General features: G+C 40.3%; 1 long non-coding RNA gene across 1 annotated transcript in view; it reads left to right on the forward strand.

Moving 5' to 3' along the window:
- Window positions 1-24,058, forward strand: part of LOC310677020 — a 53,314-nt gene extending 29,256 nt beyond the window's left edge. The window contains exons 3-4 of the long non-coding RNA XR_014510860.1: window positions 22,131-22,239; window positions 24,006-24,058. This is a non-coding gene — a long non-coding RNA (uncharacterized lncRNA). The remainder of the gene's footprint in view (window positions 1-22,130; window positions 22,240-24,005) is intronic.
- The last annotated feature ends 225 nt before the right edge of the window (window positions 24,059-24,283 follow it).

Consider the following 24,283-nt stretch of genomic DNA (forward strand, 5'->3'; position numbering starts at 1 on the left):
TTAATCAGCATGACATTTTCCCTGCTAACACCTGTAGCTATTTCTGTGTTTAATCTCTGAGTCTTTTCTGTCCTCTTTTAATATGGTCACTGTATAGAGAAAGAAAATACACAATCCAAATCACAGTTAAACACATTCATTAAAATCAGTTAGAATTCAAGAATGTAAGTATTTCTTTCCAGGACTGGTGCTACTACTAGGTTGAGGAGGTTGCTGCCTAATGCAGCTGATTGTGGGTGTCACGAAAGGGCAGGAGCTGGTTTGTTTAATATTGTATTTTTATTCTGAAGGAAAGGCACTTCTGGGATTTTCTCTCTCACATGCCAAAATAACTTGCCAACCTTGGGTACTAATGACAAAGAGTTCAGATCAAAATAGAAATGGGTATGGGAATTCTCACTGTTCACCAATTTGCTCATTATCAGGACTGGATTGATGTCATGCAAATGAAAGCAGGCTATTTTTGACACTGAATTTCAATGCTGTGGATGTCTATCACCAAACTATATGCCTTTACCTTGGCAGGAAGGATTTAAGGTACAGGGACTCCTGACCATTAGGTCCAGTCGTGGTCAACTCTGGGGTTCCGGCGCTCATCTCGCTTTATTGGCCGAGGGAGCCTGCATACAGCTTCCGGGTCATGTGGTCAGCATGACTAAGCCGTTTCTGGTGAACCAGAGCAGCACACGGAAATGCCGTTTACCTTCCCGCCGAAGCGGTACCTATTTATCTACTTGCACTTTGACGTGCTTTCGAACTGCTAGGTTGGCAGGAGCAGGGCCCAAGCAACGGGAGATCACCCTGTTGCAGGGATTCAAACTGCCGACCTTCTGATCGGCAAGCCCTAGGCTCTGTGGTTTAACCCACAGTGCCACTCAGCCAGTAAAATGGCCTGGCACAGCGCTGTCCTCAACCTTCTACCATTAGAATATGACAAACTTAAACATACTTTACTTTGTCTGGATCATGCGCATAATATCAGTCCTCCTCCCTAACTTGACAGTGGAAAAGCCTATTAAGTGTGGATTGAGAATCCTATAGGGATGCGCTGGCAGCCGACTAATCTCTCTCTCCCCCCCCCCTCCTCTTCAGCTCACCTATCCAGAGAAACTTTCTCCTGCCAAAAAAATGAGAGGGGAATGTGCAGGCCCATTTTCCTTTGCAAAGAATGGGTATGGCACCTGTGGCAACTGCATTAAATGGGTACAAAATAGGATGCAGAGGTCTTGTACACACTTTGTGATGCATCAAAACCATTAGCCCTGCTGTTGGTATATATAATAATGAGATCTGTAAAACTGAGGACAACATGCTGGTTAATGCTGGCTACTTCACTTTCAGATTATCCATTACACAACAAGCACCCTTTCAATAATATGGTAAACACAGCCTAGAAATGTGAATTTCTGATATCACTCTACTTTCCTCTCTCCATGTTGTTCTATTACATTCTGAGCCAGAATTGATTGAATTAATTTATTCAAGTGCACTGTTGAGTGGCCCATAGCTTTGAGAAGTCTAGGTAGGGTGCATTTACCAACTCTCCTTCATCAACAGTTATCAGCTGGTATTGTGCTTCATCACTATCATCTTCCTGCAATTTTGGGAGTCCCTGCCTCTTCAAAGAAATTAAATGGAAGATCCTTATCTGTTGAAGATAACAAATGTGCATTAAACATTTCAGTATTATGAACAGGTGGTCAAGCACAGAAGAATGAAGATGTTTTGAGTTGGAAACAATATGAGAAGTAATCGCTGCCATCCCAATTGACTCTAAATGGCAATAGGCCATTTCAGAAGTAGGAGATATCCAATGTGGTCACATGAACTAATTGGATTGTAAGCTACTGCAGTCCAGGCTTTTTGTTTCTTTTTATGTTTATGCTCAAACATTGTTATCTATGCAGTAAGGACCACGATGCTTTTCTTCTGTTCAGTGAGCAAATGCCAGTTCTCATTAGACCTGCAATTTGGGTTTCATAAAAGCTCTAGCTTGCAAAACTAAAAATAAATAGTGAGAAACAAAAATTTGTTTTCTTTCTTTCTAAAAAAAAATGTTTTTAGGAGCAATGGACAAAAGAACAGCTTAAAAATAAGTGTTGGGATGAAATGTGAAAGCAGTTATTTCTAAAACATACAACAGGCAAATGTGACTGCATTTATCCTAAGTTTAACCCTGGGAGCCAGGAAAGACTCTGGTCCATAGAGGAAGCACAGTGAAGGGACTAAACCCTACACACACCAATGTTGTTTACCTGATGAACATTCCCCCATTCTGCAATTTGTCACAATATGAAAATGATACATTTGCATATGCATTTTTCTAGTGTGGCAAATAACAGCTTAAGAGGAGGTTTTACCTGAACATGCAAGGGTGTAAACTGCAGGGGGGGCAGGGAGTGTGCATGCAATTCCCCACACCCCATTGTCCCCCTTCAGAGCTTTGTGCAGAAAGGACAAAGGTCTGACAGAAGCCAAGAACCTTGCAAGGATTTGTGGGGTGGGGGGCTTGCATGCAATTTTAATGCTCATGTGTTCAGGAAAATGCTTGAAAAGTGTCATGTTTATAACAGAAGAAAGTGTCTGGGTGGGCAGTGCATCAGGATCAGAGTACAGTGGTACCTCGGGTTACATACTCTTCAGGTTACATACTCTTCAGGCTACATAAGCTCTAGGTTAGACTCCGCTAACCCAGAAATTGTACCTCGGATTAAGAACTTTGCTTCAGGATGAAAACAGAAATTGTGCTCTGGCGGCGCAGCGGTAGCAGGAGGCCCCATTAGCTAAAGTAGTGCTTCAGGTTAAGAACAGTTTCAGGTTAAGAACAGACCTCCGGAATGAATTAAGTACTTCATCTGAGGTACCACTGTACATGCTTTTGGCACATACACATTCTGTGTGTGTGAGAGAGAGAGAGAGAAAGAGAGAGAGAGAGAGAGAGAGAGAGAGAGAATATTTACATTAAAAAACATAGGTTGAGTTGGGCCTGGATTAGCGAAATATTGCTTGGAAAAATTCCCAAGGAAAGTAGCTCCCATCATCCCTTCCTCCAATCAGATTCACACACATAATCTGCATTTCAATGTTGTTGGTTTCAAAGCCTACTGGTCTACTGGTATCTCAGTAAATTGCCTAAATTGCAGGGATAGGACTTTTCACCATTCTACCTTTTTCCATATACCTTCCTTCCTCTTCCTTCTCTTTCACTTGGTTCTGCCGAACTGCCATCTATAAGCTTATATCAGAGCATTTTAAAATTCTCAAGGTTTCCACAGTCACTTTCTTAAAGTCAGTGGAGATTCTAATTCAAGATTAGTCATTTGAAGTTTTCATGTTCTCAATTATGCTCTAAGGTGCTTTTTAAGGGCATTTAGCAGGACTGTTTAGAGGGCTCATTGAATGTATTCAGTCTTTTCCAGCATCCCAATAAGTTTTGTAATATGTCTCCTGTTACAGGTAAGGAACAGCAAAAGAATCATTAAGATGCTCCATTGTACATTAGGGAAGTGATTTGTGGGTATATTAACCCCTTGAGTGTCCTAATGACCAATAGAATTATACATTTCAAAGAAAGTGAAAACCCTGCGTTTTCCTCTTGAGAAGCACTTTATCCTTCTGCTGTACCCAAGTTCAGGAACTGTAAAAATGGTTTTTCTTTGTGTTAGCAGAACTCCAGAAAATTAATACAGTTTATGTAGATAACTATGTGGTTCAGAACATTTCACACTAGCAAAATAGACATTCATCTTTCACATTTTTTGTACTAACAGTATTCAGTTTATCATATACACCATCCTTTCACAACAAAGAAGTGCAATTCCGAAGTTTTTGCCTTGACTGTTGGCAAAATGACAAAAACTTTCTAAGGGACGCATGGGAATATGTTAAATTGGATGCAGTGACTCAGATGTGTGACATAGATTTGCACCATAATAAATTCATAGTTCACTTTTTGGTCTCAGTGGGAGCCAAACACTGGATTTCCAAATTAATGTCCTTGGATATTGGCATGAAAATTTGCAGCATATTGCCTTAGAGAAACTTGCACAAAACTTGAAAACTGCTAGGGCACAAAGTCCAGGGGACAAGCTTCTGGCTGTGTGTATTGTTTTACTGAGTATGCAGTACAGGAGTCAGTGTGTGTGATTGTCCCCCACCTGCAACATATTTTCACTTGTGATTACAGTAATACCTTCAGCCTTGGGAGTACAGCGGGACCTCGGGTTAAGAACTTAATTCGTTCTGGAGGTCTGTTCTTAACCTGAAACTGTTCTTAACCTGAGGTACCACTTTAGCTAATGGGGCCTCCCGCTGCCACCGCACGATTTCTGTTCTCATCCTGAAGCAAAGTTCTTAACCCGGAGGGTTAGCTGAGTCTGTAACCTGAAGCGTCTGTAACCTGAAGCGTCTGTAACCTGAGGTACCACTGTAGTAGGGCAGCCTGGAACATGCAAGAAAGATACTTGTGAATTTGAAACTGGATGGAGTTTCCAGACCAACAGCTGTTCATACAGAGGCTGTGGCTCATGCAAGAGGTCATATGTGTGATGGAAGAGCTCACACCATTTTCCTGCTGTGCTGTTCCAGTGCTACCTTTCAGTGAATATCAAAACCAATGAAAAAAGATGCAAGGCACTTGTCTGACAAGGGTTAAATCAGAGATAGAATTTCCACCACATGTAACTTTTACATCAGCTATAAAGTGATAGCTGAATGATGAGAGAATCCATAGATTGATTTTTTTTAAAAAAAAGCTGTTTCCCATCAAGAAGGAAAACAATTTGCACAATGCTAATCAGAACTTGCTCTTACATTCTTTTTAAAAAAGGATGTTTTTCTTAACAAAGGAATATCCAGCGTACGAAGATCAGCATAGGATGTGTTTGTGTGTGTGTGTGTGTGTGTGTGTGTTTGATCACCCTGTGTCTCAACGTATATTTAACACAACAGTAATGATTGCCAAAAGAATGCCTTCTGGATAGTACCTTAAAAATATGCATTGAGATAAGATACAGTATTTAAATGCCTCTTTATCATAAAACAGCTTGGAAGTTCTGTGAAAGAATAATACCAACTAGAGGATAGTTTAAAGACCATAATTGGACTTTATCCCAGAAAAGGCTAAATAAATTGAAATATGTTTTATATCATTATGCATATTTTCCTGTGATAAAAATAGATTTATATTTCATAGTAGCACAAGAAATTGTGCAACAGGGGAATAATAATGGAAAGGAAAGGAAGCAATCAAGAAAGAAAGCAGAATATTCCTTATATCCCTTTAGAAAGGAAGCAATAAATTACTTTTGTGAGTAATTTCAAAGACTCAAATATGGTCCATGTATATCCCAGGTGACATTTTTTAAAGAAAAAACAGTCTCAGCCCCCTGTTCATATAAAAAAGGTATAAAACAATCATTGGGTTTTTAATCTAGAGGAAAAAAATGACTACTGAAATATTTACTGTACAAAGTCCTCTTAGAGAGGCCTCTTATTGAATAAAGGAACAGTTTCTGATCAAAAAAATTTCAGGGTCCACCAGTAAATTCAAAATTCCAGCTAATATATAAGTTTCTTTCTCAGAAGGGAAACTGTGTTACACCTCTTTAGATCAATTGATCATGCTTAATTAATAAGAGTCATATGTTGCTAAATAATGGAATCTGTGAATAAATTCCTTTTTCTTCTGCTGAAAGAGTTATATGCTCTAGTTTCAAAGGCAATGGTGCTGAGTGCTGGAACATCACATAATTCTGTATGGTGAGATCTGGGGAAAGCAAAAGAGCAGCTCATTGTTAGCTTTTAGGCCTGAAATCAGCTACTGCTGTACAGGGCTGCCTTTTCATTTGTACTTAAAATTTAAGTGGAAAATTAAATAACAGTCCTTTGTTGATGCAGCCATTTTAAAGGAACAGATAGATGGTCAGACAGACACAATGGTGCTGTGAATTAAAACTTCACAGCTTTGACCTGCGATGACTTATCATATAGGCATACTGATATCCACAGGTATTTAGAGAAAGATTTTTTTAATAAAAAAAAATTAAACTGCTACCCTTATTGATTTTAATTTCCATTTTTTGAGATTGATTTGGGGGATGGGAAAAATCTGCACTGTTTACCCCAGCAGAGGAAATATAATTTCCTGTTTGGGTCATCTTTATATCTTGTTTTTGAAAAGCACAAACCTATCCCATCATGTTTTCTCCTCCTTTTTTTGTAATAAGATCAATAGTTTGAAAACTATTTTTCCTTTTCTGAGTGTGCCTTTAGGGCCCAAAGAGTCGACCTTGTGAAAATGGTTATTGCTGTTCTTCAGGCTGCTTTCATAGGTTTCTTTCTTTATGTGAGAGGGGGTGGGAAGTAGCTTTAAGTACAGGTTTTTAACAGTATCAAAGGTAAAAAACCTCCACAGCCAAGTTCACTGAAAGTTTCGCTGAGGCTTGTGAACTTAGGCCAATTTATGGCATCTGCTGGAAGTCAGCCAATAAATAATAGCTTCTGCTGAGGCAGGCATTGAGATTCCTATGTAGTTTATAAAAGGAAAATTATAGGGATGGCGGATTGGACCAGAAACTGCAGATGAACAACTCATTATGTCTTCATAAGACATGAATGATTGTAAGGGGGGGAGGGATGTGGATTCACGCTCATATTGGCAACCCATTTTATTTCATAAACCAAGAAGGATCATTTTTACTTCCTAGCTTTCTGCTGGTTAGCCTGCATCTATCCAGACTACATTTCTATTATTATTATTATTATTATTATTATTATTATTATTATTATTATTATGCTGGTTATTAGTGCCACACAAGCATACACAAGTGTGAGTTAAGGTGGTCACCTAACTACCTTCTCTCTCTCTCTCTCTCTCTCTCTCTCTCTCTCTCCCTTCCTTCTTTTTTCCTTTCTTCAGGGGTGAGGGGCTTCTTATCATTTTGCTTTGGTAATGTAAGGAGTTCTGAGTATTGTGGGATGTTGTCCCCAACCCCCCACAACAGCAGCCTTCTTGAAAACTGGGGCACTCCTGGGATGTAGTAGATTCCTCTCAAGTTTTATCTAGAGCACTGTAAGGAGCTATTCTGGGTGGCAACATAATAAGGTGCATAAGAGGTTTGCTTCCCCTCCCCCCCTCTTGCAGTACAGTCCTTATGGAGAGCAGTTCAATGAGCTTTTCTGGAATTGCTGGGAATAGCTACTTAGAATGGTACTAATTCATCTACAAAATAAGAAACAGAATATATGTTATTTTTTTGGAAAGCTAAACCATAAGCAACTGGAGAGGCTTAATAAGAAATAATTGGGAATTTTAAGATATGAATAAGTCAAAAATCAGGTTTCATGCTAAGGAAAGATAAGACAAGTGCATAATGAATGCTGGGTAAATTAGAGCACAGTCTTACCTCACCTGTGCTCCAAGCAGGGCTTGGTGGAGCTGTGGGGCCACCACTGCACTTGCAGACCTGCTGATTACAGTGGCTACAGTGGAAGCAGGGGGGGGGGGAGGACAATTGGAGTTGACTCAGTGCTATCATATTACAGCTATGAGAACAGCCCAGGATCCAGTGGTTCCCAGGTTGGTCCAGCTTCAGCCTTCTGGGCCTTCCACTAGCTCCATTCAGTAAGGATCCTCCCATTGGGTCTCTTGCCTGACCTCACATTTGTCAGGGTTGGCACCAATTGAGTGATGCTTGCACTTGTGTGTGTTTTAATGATGATTCTTCTCACAAAGGAAAATGTCTCTGTTATACATTCTTTAATATCCATTGCACAGATACCTTTTTTTAAAAAAATCACATTGGAAATGAGCAGTAATGACTGCCAAAATAATGCCTTCCAGACAGTACCCTTGAAAATAAGCATTGAGACAAGATACAATATTTAAATGCCACTTTATATTTTTTTAAAAAATAGTTTGGAAGTTTCAGGGAAAGATTGTATTAACTGGAGGACATTTTAATGACCATAACTGGACTTTAAATTTCGACACAAGAACATATGAAGAGTCTCTCTAGATCAGTGGTTCCCTACCCTTTTTGGCCATGCCCCACCGAAGCATATCTAAAATCCTGATTCCCCACCCCCCACATTACATAGTGAACTCCTGTTCACATGGAGCAAGCCTAATAGACCATTCACTGTTAAAAATTCATTCTCAAATTGCCCCCCTTAAAAATCAAATTGCCTCCCTGTGGGGTGTATGGTTGGGAACCACAGCTCTAGATGAAACTAAAGGCCCATCTAGTCTCACATCCTGTGGCCAACCAGATGTCTGTTTGTGGACTCCCATGTGCATCTGTTTAGCCAACTGTGAGAACAGGTTACTGAACTAGATGGATATTTAGCCTGATTCAGCAGGGTCTTCTTGTGTTCTTATGGGAAGCCCAAAAACTGGACCTGAGGGCAACAGGGTTCACCCTACTTATGATTCCCATCAACTGGTACTCAAATGCATACTGCCTCCAACAGTGAAGGTAGAAAGAACATAATTATCAAGACAAGTAGACACTGTTAGTTTTATCCTCCATAAATTTACCTAATCCACTTCTGAAGTTGGTGGCCATCACTACATCTTATGAGAGCAAATCCCATATTTCATTCTCCAAAGAACAAAGAAGAGCATATATTTGTAAAGAGAAATGTAACTATCTGCATCATGGCTAGATGAACTCATATCTTGCATCAACTGCACAAGTTGTGCTGCTGCTGCAGCTACTAACCTCTTTTTATAGTTGCATTTGTGTCTGTTATCATGTATATATCTATCTATCATCTATCTATCATCTATCTAAATTGCTATGGCTAAAATTGTAAAGTTAGCATTTTTCTTACTTTCTGCCACGTCTAGAGACAATATAGGTAATTACCAGATGATAGAGAGAGCAACAGGCCATAACATGCCCTGACCTATTGTCGTCTATTGGAAACAAGTTACAAGTTATGATTTCTCAGTCTCATCCACTACATTCAAAATTTTTAGGAAAGTTTGATAAATATATGTTATATATAACCACACTTGCCGAAAGTGTTTTCACTGCTTTTCTAGACTATTTGAAAAATGAGAACAACATATTATGTAATGTATCACACAATAATAGCAAATAACAGAGCTGATAAACTGAAGAAGATAGTTCAGCATTCTTTTGCAAGCTGACACATATGTACACAAAATCATTCAAATTGAGGGGTGAAATAAAATAAAATTTGATTCTTCAAATTAAATGTGTAAAGAATATCATTTCATGGTGATAATTTGCCAACAAAAAAGGGAGATAATTTGCAAAATATTGCACAGCTTAATCAAGATGAAGCCTTTTTATAGGCTACTTGTTTTCCTTTATGCTCGTGTGACAAATACGTTTTGAAACATACTTGACAGCACAATCTTGTGAATGTTTACTTAGAACTAGGTTCCACTGTGGTCAATGAAGCTCACTTTCAGGTAAGTGTGCAGAGAATTGCAGTCTCAGTCATTCACATAATACTAATATTATGTCTAGTTTACAGTTTAGAGTTTAGTTTAGAGGTCCTAAGGAAGTCAGACTATCCTCCACCAGGGCCAGGGCCTTTTCAGTGATGGCTCCGACCTGGTGGAATGCTCTGTCCCATGAGACCAGGGCCCTGTAGGGTTTAACTTCCTTCCGCAGGGCCTGGGAGCTATTCCACCTGGCTTTCAATTTGAACTTAGCCTGATCTTTTATTCCTCTTCCTTCCCTCCCTCTCCCCTTTTTATGAAGATTACCCACTCTGGGATCCCACAGCTAATTCTCCCCTGGTCTCCTCGCTGGCCCAAATAGGACTAACTTAGTCAGCTAGCCCTGGTGATCATCTAATGTTTATTGGATGGATTTCCCCCCTAAATTGATTTTTGAATTCTGAATTTATTGTTATTCACGTTTTATACTGTATTATATGCTGTTTTTTTGTTGCATCAATTAAGTGTTTTACGTTTGTTGTTAGCCACCCTGGGCCTAGTGTTCTGAACCGGGGAGGGTGGGGTATAAATAAAAAATCATTTATTTATTTATTATTTAGATAGTTAGTTTGAAGTTGCCATACAACTAATTTGTATATATAGGATACTAGTTTGTAAGGTTTGGAAGAGCCTGTTGGGTTACAGGATGTAATGATGGTCACCAACTTGTATGGCTTTAAAAGAGGATTTGACGAGTTCATGGAGGACATAGCCCTTATGGCCATGTTCTGCCTCCACTGTTAGAGATAGTAAGCCTATGAATACAAGCTGGAAGCAACCACACGGCTTCCCACACAGGGAAGCAACCCCCTGCAATGCAGGATTTTTTTTTTTGCCCAAGGTTGGGCTTGAACCTATGACTCTGAGATTAAAAGTCTCATGCTCTACCAACTGAGCTACCCCAGCATGAATATGGATGAGAGTGAAGGGTGGGGAGTATGTGGCCTGCTGACTGGTTTAGTGTGAGTCCGGGTGCAGTGTGTAGATCAGGCTTCTTCAACCTTGACCCTCCAGATGTTTTGAGACTACAGGTACCATCATCCAAGAGTATTAAAAGAACTGGCAGATGTGATCTCAAAACCACTGGCAGTCATCTTTGAGAATTCCTGGAGAACAGGCGAAGTCCCGGCAGACTGGAGGAGGGCAAATGTTGTCCCTATTTTCAAAAAGGGGAAAAGAGAGGACCCAAATAATTACCACTCAGTCAATCTGACATCAATACCAGGGAAGATTCTGATCTCGTTTTTTGACAGAATTACAAGCCTGGTAGATGAAGGGAACTCAGTGGATGTAGCCTACCTTGATTTCAGCAAGGCATTTGACAAGGTGCCCCTTGATATTCTTGTAAAGAAGCTGGTAAAATGCGGTCTTCTATGCTACCACCCAGTGGATTTGTAACTGGCTGACTGACCGAACCCAAAGGGTGCTCATCAATGGTTCCTCTTCATTCTGGAGAAGAGTGACTAGTGGGGTGCCACAGGGTTCTGTCTTAGGCCCGGTCTTATTCAACATCTTTATCAATGACTTGGATGATGGACTCAAGGGCATCCTGATCAAATTTGCAGATGACACCAAACTGGGAGGGGTGGCTAACACCCCAGAGGACAGGATCACACTTCAAAATGACCTTGACAGATTAGAGAACTGGGCCAAAACAAACAAGATTAATTTTAACAGGGAGAAGTATTGCACTTGGGCAAAAAAAATGAGAGGCACAAATACAAGATGGGTGACACCTGGCTTGAGAGCAGTACATGTGAAAAGGATCTAGGAGTCTTGGTTGACCACAAACTTGACATGAGCCAACAGTGTGACGCGGCAGCTAAAAAAGCCAATGCAATTCTGGGCTGCATCAATAGGAGTATAGCATCTAGATCAAGGGAAGTAATAGTGCCACTGTATTCTGCTCTGGTCAGACCTCACCTGGAGTACTGTGTCCAGTTCTGGGCACCACAGTTCAAGAAGGACACTGACAAACTGGAACGTGTCCAGAGGAGGGCAACCAAAATGGTCAAAGGCCTGGAAACGATGCCTTATGAGGAACGGCTAAGGGAGCTGGGCATGTTTAGCCTGGAGAAGAAGAGGTTAAGGGGTGATATGATAGCCATGTTCAAATATATAAAAGGATGTCACATAGAGGAAGGAGAAAGGTTGTTTTCTGTGGCTCCAGAGAAGAGGACACGGAGCAATGGATCCAAACTACAAGAAAGAAGATTCCACCTAAACATGAGGAAGAACTTCCTGACAGTAAGAGCTGTTCGACAGTGGAATTTGCTGCCAAGGAGTGTGGTGGAGTCTCCTTCTTTGGAGGTCTTTAAGCAGAGGCTTGACAACCATTTGTCAGGAGTGCTCTGATGGTGTTTCCTGCTTGGCAGGGGGTTGGACTTGATGGCCCTTGTGGTCTACTCCAACTCTATGATTCTATGATTCTATGATCCCTGACTATTGGTCCTGTTAGCTAGGGATCATGGGAGTTGTAGGCCAGAAACATCTGGAGGGCTGAGGTTGAGGAAGCCTGGTGTAGATGGACAGATGTGGACTCACCTGCTTTTGGATTTGGTCTTGTCCACTGATGGTTTGTGCCCCTTAGATTATTACACAGGAGGGAAAAGAGCATCCTCCTGAGTTCACCACCCTTGTTCTAAATACAAAGTATCCTAGGCCTTAAACACTGAGAGCATTCCTAAAATGTTTCCCCTTTTCCAGACAGTAGCAAATTCTTTTCTAGTACTACAGAAAATTAAACTCCTTTCAGGTCACTGTGGTGCCAATAATAGCTTTACTTTAAAATATTTTTGAATAATTCATAAGCACAAGAATAACATTCTGACATTTACCTGATCTATCCTAAAGATTAGACTCTAATGGGAAACTTGATCATATTCACTAGCAGTTTCTAGGGAACAGTGTGTGAGGGAGGGAGACTCAAGTAGGTCTGAATGGCAGATTGAGGCTGTACATAGAGCTACCTCCTCTTTAGTAAGTTTTAAAGCCAATGCAGGTGCTTAGGATCAAACATTATGTGCCCCCCTACATATTAGTGGCCAGAAATTATGACTTGCTCCTTTCTGCATTAGTTCTGCCTGAACAGAACACAGATCTGAGGCTGATGCACATGTGAGAGAGCCTATCGCTTGGCAGATATTTGCACAGACAAGGTACTGCAGCACAATGTTTGGAGTTTCCTGTTAACATGCTATATGCCTTTGAAGACACTGCAGGTGGCTCAAAATTCAGCAACTAGATAAAACTAGACTGGGACAAAGCAAATGGAATTATGCTGGCTCCCAGCAAGGCCATCTCAAAACGGAACTCCTTGTCTCAGACAATCATTGCCTCCTGTCCCCAGCCTGTCCACTTCTGCTTCTAAAGAGCTACCTGTCACTGTTTCATGGGCTACTGTCACAACTGCCACCACAGGCCAGTCATTCACCACCCTGACCCAGCAGATCTGCCGAGGATCTGCCTAGGCATTGACACATTGACACAACCTGTCAACAGCATATCTATGCAGGTACCTGGAGAGCCAGGTAGCTGTGATCTGAAGAAAAACCCTTCCTTGGGTAGAGGCACTGTGGCAATGCGGCCAACATTTCATTCTAGTAATGGTGAAGAGGTGAAGAATACTTATGTAAAGTTTTGCACATTACCAGTATGAAACTGTAAATAGCATTTGCCTCTGCAAAGAGGGGTGGCCTCTCTCTGTGCCACCTCACCCACAATGCCTCCACCAAGGAAGGCATTCCTCAGAGTAAAACGTGGGCAACTTGTTCCCAGAGAGCCTTAGAGGGGCCTGCGCTGCCAATCCTGATGTGCAGCAAAAAAAAAGAAAAAGAAAGAAAGAAAGAAAGAAAGAAAGAAAGAAAGAAAGAAAGAGAGGAAGGTGGAGAGGAAATAAGAGGTGGTGTTGGAGGAAGTTGGTGTTGGGTTGAAATAAGTGACAGACGAGTTGTGGGTGTTCATCTGGGAGGCATCTCCTCGACCAAGTGTCGGAGAGTCCCTTTTATTGAATATTACAGCAATTGCCTCATATGTGCCTGCTGTTGATTGGTTACACGTGGTGTGTGTTACAAGCGTTACAAGGGTTGCGTATACATACAAGGCTTGCGTATAGGACATTAATCATCATTAGATAGAGGGAACACAGTAATCTATGATTGATAGGGTGGTACTCAGAGATCGTACAGAGTGCACTTTACATTCCTGAGAGTGATAAAGGGAGGATGTGTATAGATAGGAAGGTCAGGACATCACTTAACATTCCGAGCTAGCTGGTGCCAGGGTAGTTTAGAAAGGAATGTACAGAAATACACGTCTACACAGCAACTCTAGAAATACATACTCTGCAAGTTGGCACTTGGGGAGCAGTGGCAACTGGCCCACTTCACCTCAGGTGCAATCGTGTTCTGGTCCTATTTCAAAGCACAATTCAAAAGGTTGGTATTGACCTATAAAGTCCTAAATGACTTATGACCCAAGTGCTAGAATCACCTCTTCTTAACATCAAACTACTTGTACATTAAAATTTGTCTGAGAGGCTCTTTTCTTGTTTCAAGCACCATTAGACACGAGAGGATGGAAACAAGAAACAGGGCCTTCCATGCAGTGGTGCCCTGGTTTTGGAATTTTATTCTCAGTGAATTTTGCCAGAAAACAGGTCTGTGAGTTCACAGTTTTGAACCCACCAGTGTCACAACACAATGCCCTAGTTGTATTTCACAGCAATGGTTTCCCCCCGCCTATCCATCTGGCACCTCTGCTGTGCTACTACCCAAAGGCCATCCTATAATACCTTTCCCCTAAAAATACAAATAGTAATCCCCCTCCACACAGAGATATGGATTTGAGAGACAAGCTGACAAAGTGCTTTTTTATATCGTCTTTCCCCTTCTTCTTCTTTTCTGAGGAAGAGTTTTATCATAGTGTCTCCTTCAGTTTATTTTTCTCAAGCAAATATGCTAACCTAAGTAATCTTATGAAAGGCAAACAGATAAAGCTTGAGAATGCAGTGCTTATGAAAAGTCTATAAGCTCTGTCAAGGAAGTTATTTGTATTGACTGGCTAGAGAAATTATTGAAACCAAACTAAATTTGGAACAAAAGATGCACTGTTGTTGTTGAGTTTGCAAACAACACAACATTTAAGGGGATCCATAAACTAATGAAATAGCTCTTTGACAGAAGAGTGTGCTGGCAGTATATCATGAACCACATTTCAAAGGCTCAGCCAACACAATCCTTCTAGTTATGGCGAACAGCTTCTGACTAGCACGGCACCTTCATAAATATAGTCAGGTATCTAAAATCATTATTTGGACTTTTCCTTCCCTATAGTGTTGAATCTAATAATGTAGAGCTGTTCCGTTTCTGATGTCCCCAATACATCTTCATGTTTGCAAAAACCAAGTGGTAAAAAAAAAGGGAGTGGGGGGAACCAACACACAAACATTCACCAGAGAAGCACCAAGGGAAAATTGTTGTTAAAAACGCAATCCCTTCTGCTAAACATGCTTATCCATGAGTAAGTCTCAGAATGATAGCACTAACAATGTGTGTGTTTAGGAGCAGAGCCAAATAAATAAAGAAGTTAATCCATAATTGTTATCAGTCCAAATGAATGGAACTAAATCCAACACCCCAAAGGTTTATGTGGATGGATGTTTATTAGAGGCTTGGATTTGTGTGTTTATTACTTAAGTTTATCCAATGGAGAAGCTGAAAAACAAAGGTTAAGTCAAGGCTACTTCCACATTCCATGAATAATAGTGCATATGCAGAAATGAATATCTTCTTGGAGAATACGGGAATGTGCCTGGACAGGGGGTTGTACTGAAGGAGCTGGTGAATTAGTGGATGCTCTTTGCTCCATCTCTGTCATTGGAAACCCAAGTAGCCTCTGTGGCAGAGGTCACCCAATACCAACTTAGGCTGGTACTGTTCGGAGTGAAGCAACAACATTTGCAACATTTGGGGGATGATAAACAGAAAAGCAATCTGTTCTTCCTGCTCAGTGATTTCTTTTATTCTAGTAACTATTTGTTGGTAAATTACATCCTTTAAGACTTTACTTCCTGTTCCTTCTCAAGCCAATACAAGTGTTACCATGTGCTCATGTTAACTTCCCGGCTCCATCTTAGCCATATGTCCCTTTGCTCTTCTAGGGCAAGTGCCTTTGTGGGCTGACCCCAAGGCCGCTCTTGTGAACCAGCGAATGGTAGGCCGGATGCTAAAATTGGCCAATGGCGGCAGGGCCTCGTGGGCATTCCTCTGGGCACAGGATCAACTGCCCAGTGGTGGCACTTGGCCCCGTACCCAGGGCCAAGATAAACTGAAGCCTGCCAGGCCATTCAGCCTACACTTAGAATAGCTTTGTTTGCCATGAGTAATGCTCATCACTTTTTCTTTATCCCTTCAACTAGTAGCCTTCCCAGACTACCATTTCTTTCTGCACTCTTATTCTGTCATTCTGGTGTTATAAGGTATGGTCCTCAGAAGCAGGAGGCAGTGTGCATGATGGATGAAATAGCTGTGGACCCAGTGAACTGTTTGCCCTGGGCTGACTAGTTTGCCTTCTGATCCGGGTTTCATGCAGGAGAATGCCAGGCACTGAACCTGGGACTCTACCACTACACTACAGCTCTTCTTCATATAGTAATTTGGGGCATGTCAATTAAAATATATGAATTGCAGTTTGGGGAATGCCATCTGGGAACAGCCACATCCTAACTGGTATAAATATATATACTTCCCATGTGTATGGAATGCAAGGGAAAAAATGGGAGATATTTTCATGATGATATTTAACAGTTTAAAACTGAACTATAATTATTTGCTTGAGTATACCGGTACATTGTTTGTGTACAATGATGATATAATTATAACAACAATACCATTGCTTTATTATTTTCCTAAAAGAGGTAGAAATTATTTCCCACAGTCACCCTTTGTTTTCTTTCCATGTTCTTTTTTGGGCTCCCCCCCCCCCCAAAAAAAATTCACTTCAAAATTTGCTTTAGGTGATGTTACGCATTAAAAGAAAATATGATGAAAATTACCCACAGATGGTATTTAACACCTGCCAAACTAGCGAAAAAAGAAAAAGAGAAATGTTGAAAATCCAATGAAGTAGAGGGATCTTTTTTCCACATGTGGTGGTCCTGTGAGGTAATCAGGGAATTCTGGAAAGTAATTTACAATGAATTTAAAAATATATTTTTTAAAAAACCCCAAAAACTTCCCCCCAAAACCTGAAACATTACTCTTGGGAATGGTGACAACAAAAGAATTTATTATTATATGCCACCACTGTGAATCGAATCTTATTGGTGGAGAACAAGCATGGTACCCACTAAGGAAGAGTGGCAGTTTAAAATGCTTGAATATGCTGAATTGTCAGGTAAAACAAAAAAAGGTTGATAAAGAATATAGGGAGGATTGGAAAAAGTTTATTGAATATGTTAAGAACCAGTGTAAACAAGTAATGAACCTAGCGTGTCTTGAGCAAATCCAGCAGAATAGGAGCTAATAGAAATTTGAAGAAATAGAAATAGGAAGACATTTGAAGATTAAAAATTTGGATTATACGAATTAGTAGAAAAGTAAAGAAACCAGGAAAAGAGTGGAAGGGGAATCACTAGGTATTAGTTGTATGTTGTGATTGATATGAAAGTTGTATAATTGGTGGGTGGAGGGAAGGGGATGTAGGATGTGTGTTTTTTTTTGTTTTTGTAATAAAAATGCAAATAATATTTTTTTTGTAAAGAAAGAAGTAGGCAACAATATAGTGATAATATAGTAATAAGACAGACACGTGGGAAATTTTGCTAGACCTATCAAAGCTGTATTAGCTTCCATTACAAATCCTCAGAAATTTTGCCTAGGTAGGAAGTATTCTGATTTCCCTTGAACTTCACTTCAGGCAGAATTCAGTGCCACTTCTATGCAGCAAAAGTTTACAAAAGAAAACCAGAACTTTAATTCACTTTGTTTGAGACATGAAGTGAAATTTGTGTTTGTAAATGTATCTGCAGAACAGAAAACCAGAAAGCAGTCCTTGAAATTTGTGTTTCAGCAGATTATTTCACATGTCAATTTCAACTCTACCACTATGGATTTCAAAAAGAAACGTAGTAATTAATCTCTCCAGAACAACAAAGGAGATTGTTGTTGATAAAATGACAGATAATGACAAAAATATTTTCCCAGCTTGTTCACTTGTTCACTTGTAATATCTGTTCTGTGTGCCAAATTCATTTTCAATATTATTTTACCTCTTAATTTCATACCTAAAGATATTGCATAAATCAAGCATAAAAGTCAAACTGTGGGTATAATAATACACTATTTTTGAGAAGTGGCTATGTTGAGACCTTAATGAGAGGGCAATTTGTTTTAATTGATCCAGTTTCTGCATAAATTACAGGAATAGTTGTCTACCCTTGGCCTTAAATTTATTACTTGACCCAAACAACTCTAGGAGGCCATTCATTGGGTTCTCAGTGTTTGCGCTTTAAGTACCACAACAGTAACTATAAATCCAAACAAACACACATGTGCAATACCCTGGCAAAAAGACATTTTTTAAAAAAATAAAACCCACTCATTGTTGAATTGCTCCCAGATTACTTGGGGTAAAAGTATTCATATGAATGGGGTATTTAATGAGCCATACTACAAGGTCTCAAGTTGAATCCGCATCATTTCCAGATAGGTAGCCTCTTCTTTGAAATTGCTGAACTCTGTGAGTTCTCTTACCTTGAGTAAGCAGCTCTGACATTGGAAGTCAAGGCTGCCCTGATGGTCTGCTGAACTTCTATTCCCCAGCATAGCTAGCATCCTATCGGGCTCTGGTACTCACCTAGAAGCCAAGTCTCGAAATCCCTGCATCTGAAAGCAAGGCCAAGGCATCAGCAATACCATTTCGTAGTCATGACTCATTTAGAGCCACAAATGAAATATATTCCTTTTGGAACTGCATTATGGAAGCATGAGCAAGTCACATCACATGGAAAGTCCAGGGAAGTCTGGGTATTGCTCTCTGGTACCACAGACCAACTATCACTCCAAAAAATTAACTGTGCAGTTATGAAACAACCCTGACCAGAATTGAACAGTTACAGTAGTCAGAAAGAAAATTTTGTTACTGTGATGTAATTCCCCACTCTTCCCCACTTGGTGTGCTCACCACAGAACTTCACAAACCATGTCTTTGTTTGTTCCTCTCTTCATTTTATTGTTTGTAATGCCTGCTGTTCTATACTTACAATGCAATAAAATAAACACTAATAAAGAAGCTAGGTCTCTAATAATATTGTCTGTGAGTCCTGGAAGACCTGCTCTGCAGGCCTTATTTCACCCAGCCTGAGAGGGCAAGACCCTGACTGACTTCAGCTACAAAAGCTGAGGCTGCTGAACAGTCTCTTGGGCTTGAGTATTGTATAGGGGTTTTTGTCAGGGGGCGGGGCTGTTGTTATTAATATTTTTTTATTTTTTATTTTGGATCTTCTTATGATCTATGTGGAAATGGTTCTGTTTGGTTGTGTAATTTTTGATGTTTTATTTAGTGTTTATGACTACTTTTGGTAAGTTGCAATTATGCATTATTTCATGTTGTAAGCTGCCCTGAGCATGGTTTGAACTATGAAAAGGTGTCATGCAGATAAAATTATGCATATATATATGTTTGTATATGGGTACACAGAGAGAGAGGGGGGAAGAGAAAACAAATATGACCTTATATAAGAAATTTAGTTAAAATTACCATAAGTTAAAAGAGCATCATAAAGAGAGTTGTGTAGATCCCCCCCCCCCGATCTTGTAGAGGGTACAACTGAACCTTGCAATTATTTTGTTTGAAATTGTACATATCTGGTGCCTCTAACTAGGACAAACATATGGATTTTTCTTGTCTGTAGAAATTTCATTGTGACTTCTCTCTAATGCAGCAGTCTCAGAAAGATTTTAGGAACCTATTTGTCACCACACTAGGTGACAACAACCCAAAACTATTTCTCACAGCATGACAAATAATATCTACCATTGGAGACGCAGAGGTTGTATCTCATTTGTAAATGTAACAACTATAAGACAACAGAGCTGAAATTTCCCACTGAAAGAGCAAAGGGCTTGCTGTACAATTTCTTTTACACCGCACTATGCAAATCTTGTAACGGAAGTGTTGGTAATTACAAGCAGTATGTTTTAAGATTTATTTTATATGTGCTGTGTGTCAGTGTTGTTTATCAATTGTCTTCACAAGCCTGCCAAGAGACATATGGGCTTCTTTGGGGTTTTGATTGTAAGGTGTGTGTGTGTGTGTTAGTAGACAGATATAAAAGGATCATACAACAGTTCACACAGGCTTTCTCTTAGCCCCCTTTCAAGGATTCAGTTGAACACTAACTTATCAGTTGCTCTAATAAAGATGAAAATATGTTGTTTCCAAGGTGGTAGTTACAGAGCTTTGAGGTTTGGATGCTCAAAAGTTCTTCATTTGCCAAAGCTACTCAATGTTACTGCTGTCCTCTGATAAGTCTGATGGCTTGTGGGTCTCAGAACTAAAGTGTTTAGCAACAGGTCAATCGTCTTTTTTTTTTTGTCAGACTTGCCAATTTGTGGTTTCTAAAACACATGTATAGTTTGGCCATTTATTATTGTGAGCCAGTGAAAGACATCACTCAGATTGCATTGCACTCATGGGAACCTTTTCTGACTAAAGATGTTTTGGTCTGGGTTTGACTTAATGTGATAACACACCTGTATTATTAATGACCTGTTTAAACCGATCCATAAATGATATTGTAACTATAAATTATTTGTCCTATCTACAAAGGAACTTGTGCCTGCCCAGACAATTTGGCTGCCAGTATATCCCTCTGCTGTTCAGACACCTATTGATATCCACATAAGACCAAGAGATGCAAAAAGGGATCTCAGTGGAAGGTGTGGGGAGGTGGAGATATGGGAGGAGGATGGGGTGTAAACAGAAGCCAAAGAGAGCTCTTGAGAGAAATAAATCTTCCGTGTAATCATTAACATTCCAGTGCTCCTGGATACTAATATTCACTGGAAGAAAACAACACATTCTGTTCGCAGTATTTACTTTACAGTGTTCTTGAAATACAAAGGAGAAATTAAAATTTTGTAGATGCTGGTTTATTTTCCACAAAAAAAACTATTTCTCTTGATAAGCTGCAGGTGACTGGTGACAGAAAGAATGAGTTTTTGTTTCAGAGTGCTAACTTCAATCTCCTAACTATTCAGGCATATTTATATTTTATTTTATTTATATCTCACCTTTCACTTGACAGGGACTCAAAGATAAAATGAGAACAGCTAAAAACCTCCACATCTGTTTCCCCTTTTCTTAGAAGCTCAGGCCAATGCATCTGAAACCAGGATGTAGCTCCACTACCCACTTATTCTTTTCATTTACCAGACTCAATAGCCTCTCAGGTCAACTCCTGAGCTCTATTGACTTACCAAGTGAAAACAATTGTTTGTGGCTCAGGCTGAAACAAAACTGAGTGGTCCTAGCAGTGGGGGTTAGAGCAAGGCAGCTGCATAGGATCGTCCCTCATGTGCCATCCCATAGCCAGTGAGGTTGTCGTACATTTAGGCCACAGTATGCAAAATCCTATGAGCCACAGCCTCAGTCTAGTGGCACAGGAGATTAGGCTGTGTTGAATCACAGGTTTTTAGTTAGCATATTATTCGGCGAGGTACACTTTTGTTTTTCCTGCTAAAATTCAACTGCAAAATTGCCATCAGCAGGCCTTCCTTATCATCTCAGGATGAAACTGAACAATGTTGCGTATAAGAAGCCAGGAAGAAAAGAAATCAAAGACCTAGGAGTTCAAACAAAAGCTGTTTCCCAAATTTCAGCAAGATCTTTGTGTCTTCAATGATCTTTCCCTTCTGTTCTCATATATATTTGTTTGCTGATCAGTGTCTAAATATTTCTGTTAAATATCAGGTGATATCAGTTATTACAGCCTGAGCATGTAGCAACTGCGGATGGCAGACTAGATGGATTTGTAAAACAAATGCAACCTTTTGTCATTATGAAAATGCAAGCCATTTGTAAAACAAACACATCAAATTACTTTTATGCTTACAATACTGTAAGTCAGAACTTATAGATGTTCAACAGCATCATAAATGTGACTTATTTGTTTCAAGAACATGGAACAATAGTACATATTGAAAATTGCAAAAGGCAAACTAGATTGAATAGGGCAGGTGTGGGGAGGGAATACAGGGCAAGATCCAGTAAAAGATAACATTTTAACTCTAATTAACCTTAATGAGGCATATGCAGGCATATGCTTAAATCTTCCGCTGAAAGTGAAGGGACTTTATTGCATAGTTTTGGCTAGATTGTGGAAACAGTTCTCATCAACTCCTATGCTTCTTTCTGAAAATCATACCTGTTCTTAAACATAAAAATATTTTACCCATCACAGTCTTCATAACTATTAACTCATTACTGCTTCTGGGGAGAAAGTGGGGGGAATTTTCATTCTTCTGAACACATACAATGACTACATCAGAGATGGAGAGATGGTGACTCTCCTGATGTTGTTGAAGTCCAACTCTCATCATCCCTGCTCTGCTGCCATTATTGCCACAGCACACTGATGCTTCCATTTCAGCCTCAGCAGTGTCAGGAGAAGGGAAGAACCAGAAGAGCAGGACTGCTGCTGGAGAGCTGTCCTTCCCTGTCCCAGTTGTTCCTCTGCAACTAACCTGGATGCAATTTAGGTGAGCTGTAAGGGGGAAGTGTGTAGTTTGGGTGACAATGTTAAGGGAAGGGGGTGGATTTGGTGAGGTGTAAAAGGTGGATGAGGAGGTTTGGTGAGGGGGTGAGGATCTGGCAGGGCTTTGGCAATGCAACATGTCAGCATTGTCAGGCTTAAGCTGATAAGCCTCAATATGACAATAATGAGAGGGCCTCCTCTGTACATCATTGAGGCATGTGGGCAGTGAAAAGCAAACAGCAACATCAGAGAGTCAGGGTTATGTTGCCCATGCAAGAAGACTGGTCCTCAGTGTGGTACCAAGTACATACCTACTGAGTTTGGGAGGGATGACTATAACCAGTCCTGGGATGGGGAACTTGAGGCCCCAATATGTTTTTGAACTATAGCTCCCATCATCCCTGACCATGGACCATGCTGATGGGAGTTGGAGTCCAACAACATAAGGTTCCCCATAATGTTGCATATCAGATAGACACATTGCAAAAGCTGTGACCTATTTTTCAACCTTTTCACAGTCTCATGTATTAATAAGTGGGATGTGGGCACAATATACAAGCGTAAGTTGCAGGTGTGCAGGAACTATTTTGCTCATCTCAATATATTTTTGCATAGGATTAAAATTATATGTGAAAAGAACTTCTATCTTCCTGCTGTTCTTGAGAATTAACCTCTAACTACTATTCACCCTCCTGCCTCAGTCACATCATTGTTTTATAAATCATCAATGTTCTGCAACATGCATCTCAAGAAGGCATCATCAATTGCTTTTTATTTTGACCGTTGTTACACATTTATTTTCTCTTCATTGTTTGCAGCACTTTGAAGCTGGAAAATTCAATTTCTTGAGTATTGATTTTGTCCTTTTCCATTTAGTAAGCTAAGACCCTAAATACACAAATATCTATGCACGTTTCTTCCCATCAGTAATCTGAGAATATATCTTACAAATGGAGACATGCAAAAAGATGCAGATGGTTTTCTCTTACTTTCTTGGCACTTTTGCTCTCATTTCTAGTGATGTTGCAAGAATTTTCATTTACCTGGTTTGGAATGCATATTTTCCTAGCTGATGATTCCTGGATATGCAATACAAATCAAATGTTATTTTCCTCAGAAGCTCTAATATGACTCAGAATACAAAACAAGCATCCTCATACACAGAGGCCTACACTGCTTTTAAAATCTGTGGTGGCAATCCTATGGCCCTTCAGAGGGCATCCCAGGGACTATAATATATATTGGTTCTTCTTTTTCCAACGATATACATACATAGAGAGTAAGAAAGTGAGAGCATTGTTATCAGAGAGGAAGATCCAGTGTGAAACAAGGAGATACAGTGTTGGATTCCCCTTCCTTGCCACAATGGGAACTTCCAATGCTGTGGCCCAGTTGATATTGGAGCTCTGATGTTGGTACGGGCAAAAGGAGAGGGGGTGTCAGGGTCATTTGGGTCATACCAGTGAAAGATCAGGAAACAACTTTGATCCAAAGACTCCAAAGCCACCTCTGTCAGCTGACAACTTCAAACCAACCAAAGGTTTAGACCCAAGCTTTCTCTGGTTACCCTTGCATTGCTCTCAATTGGGAGGAAAAGTATTTTATTAAAAATGGATGGAAAACTGCAAGAATGGTCCTCTAACCTCAGTAATGTGCTTCAAATATGATGCCAGCAGAGCTTATGATATGATGATTGAACCATCTTCCTTTCCTCATTGCTAATATTGGGATTGCAGTTGTGTGGGGTTTTGTTTTGTTTTTTTTGTCCAGGCAACATATGCTGCTTGGACAGGGTTAAGGAACCACAACCAAAGGAGGACTTTGAGATTCAAGGTAGGAAGAGTTTCTAACCAGAGGAAAAGGCTTTTCAGGTGCCAACATTCCACATTAATAAGCATACGCCCTGGCAGTGGCGTAGCGTGGGTTGTCAGCACCCGGGGCAAGGCAAGTAATTTGCGCCCCCTAACCCGTGGATTTGCGCCCCCTAACCCATGGATTTGCGCCCCCTAACCCTAACCCCCAGATGTTGCGCCCGGTGCGGCCGGCCC

This window comes from Podarcis tiliguerta (assembly GCF_965153285.1).
Source record: "Podarcis tiliguerta genome assembly, chromosome: 4".
Taxonomy (NCBI): domain Eukaryota; kingdom Metazoa; phylum Chordata; class Lepidosauria; order Squamata; family Lacertidae; genus Podarcis; species Podarcis tiliguerta.